The sequence below is a fragment of the Zonotrichia albicollis genome, chromosome 2 (assembly GCF_047830755.1).
Source record: "Zonotrichia albicollis isolate bZonAlb1 chromosome 2, bZonAlb1.hap1, whole genome shotgun sequence".
Lineage (NCBI taxonomy): Eukaryota > Metazoa > Chordata > Aves > Passeriformes > Passerellidae > Zonotrichia > Zonotrichia albicollis.
The window spans coordinates 70,366,659-70,369,091 of NC_133820.1; positions in this window are offsets into that span (position 1 = coordinate 70,366,659).

Here is a 2,433-nt window from a genome sequence, read left to right on the forward strand (position 1 = left end):
GTCAATGTGGGTCTGTGGTGGAACACATGCAATTCACTTCTGAACAGACTTGAATATCCTTTGAAACAGCAGTAATGTATATTTTTGTAACTGAACTGAAGATTGAGATAAATCCAGGAACTGAACTTAAACTTCTTCTTTTCCATCATTTCCCAGTATGTTACAAACAACACAAAATTCTGAGTGTAATTCAGAAAGATTGTTGTAGTTTGTATGATACAACTGACAGCCCAAGCTATTAGGGCTTCAAAAACTTGCATGTTGCAGTGTTTAAGCAGAGGGTAAGTTAATAATAAATATTTTGCCTGGTATTATGATTGTCAGTATAAAATGAAAGGGAATATGACTTTTTATGATTGAATTAATGTTGGAGTTTTATTGATCGGTTGGTAAGATTAAATATAACTTTAAGCACTAATACTAGAAAAACTTACAGGAGCAGCAGAGTGGCATAGAGAGTATGGTCTTGCTGCTTGACAGAAGGAACTCTACAAACTATTGAACGTGGAGTTCTCTGCCACAGCTGCCGTGCTAGTTCAATGTTCTTCCCTCTGACTCTTGGCAGTCAGGGTTCCACCTGCAAACCCAGCACCTCACCCATTTACAGGAAGGCTGGTCATACTCACACCAGTGGCTGTTTGTCTGGCAGCACTCCCTGCAGCTGGGGAGTGCTGGCAATATTTTCAGGAATGTGGATAAGCTTTGTGGGAGCATATCTGGTAACAGTCCTCACCCCGAGGGCTGTGTTAGATTGATGGAAGCACTGGAGATGGAAGCTATTTTTTTAATCAAACTATGAAATAGGGATGTTTTCCTATACTACAAGTATTTCATAATTCTAGAAAATCTGAAGTGATAATGCTTGACTGACATTAGTTTTTAGATGCAGGGAAGTTGCTTTGGTGTTTACTGGAAATGGGGGCAGGGGGGTGAATTGCACCATAAGGTTACATCTTCACAACAAAACTTCATGCCATAGGTGCAGCTATTACACATGGAAAATGCTTTGGCAGTTTAGTTTATGTCAGTTGGAGAAGTGGTGGAAATCTCCAGCAGCAGTAATGTGTCTCCAGCAACAGACGGTTGTGTAACAGACAGTAAATGGAAATCACTCTCTCCCCGTGTCCCTTGGGCTCTGGTGTGCCAGCCAGGTGGATCTGTACTTTGAACTCTCTTTGATATGGCAAAGGAAGGGAAAAGCTGGAGTCAATCATGAAATGAGAGCTCACATTGGGCGTTTGAGCAACCCCTCCCCTGTTACAGCTGCCTTTGTGCCTGTGGCAGCAGCCAAACAAAACACGACAGCTAAAATCCCAGCCACTTCTGAGTCAGAAAATAAAAATTGAGGCCACAGTTCTTTTCCACACGTGTGTGAAGCCACAGAGGAGAAAAAGGCTCTTGTTTATTTTTGAGGCATTTCACAGAAGGAAATTCCATCCGGAGGAGGCGGAGGAGGATGGAGGCCTCAGGCTGCCGTTGGGAAGTCCTGTCCACAATGTTGTCCTGGACATGGGCTGGGTGCTTGGTGCACAGCACCAGCTGACACACTGAAAGGTATTTCTGTTTTTATTCTGATTTGCACAAGTAGGGAGCTAGGTGGTAACCCACAAAAGGCTGGTTCTCTGATTACTAAAACTTCACACTGGTTATAAATTTTAACAAACAAAGGCATCAGCCTTCATTGGTTACAGATTACATAACTTTTTTTTTTTAATTAATACTCTAACCCCTATTGCTAGTGGTCTCATAAACTGCACCAGGAGTGGTTTAGGTCGGGCATTAGGAAGAATGAGGGCAAGTAGGTATTGGAATGGGCTGCCCAGGGAGGTGGTGGAGTCACCGTCCCTGGAGGTGTTTAAGGAAATACTGGACTTGGCCTGGTTATCGTGGTGCTGTTCAGTCAGGGGCTGGACTCGATGATCTCAGAGGTAATTTCCAACCAAACTGATTCTGCCATCTCTGGCTTCTCAGGCCTGCGGGCGCAGTTCTGCCCTCCCTGTGAGCCCGGGCTCCGCTCCAGGCGGTGCTCGGGGGTCAGTGGTCCCAGTGCTGCCATGACCTTCCCCAGTTAGTGCCCAGCCCTGCTGACTGCACTCCCGGCGGCTCCCGCCCAGCCAGCCAATTCCTCTGGTGACTGCCTTCCCTTCTCCTTTAAAGCGAAAGATCAGCCACGCGTACGATGCTCACAACGCAACTGCGCAACTACTGCACTGCTCCAGCTACCGGTTAACGACTGAAAAAAAAAAATTAAATTGCCGACTTTGACACAAATCTCTCCAAGCCCGAGGGGCCGAGGCTCCCCGCGGCGGCCAGGCAAGGGCGGGCGCTGCGAGCAGGAAGAGGCGGTGGGAAGGACGGGCAGGGCAGGGCGGCGCGCTCGGCTCGGCTCGGCTCGGCTCGGCTCGGCCGGGGCCTCCGCTGGGGCGGGGCGGG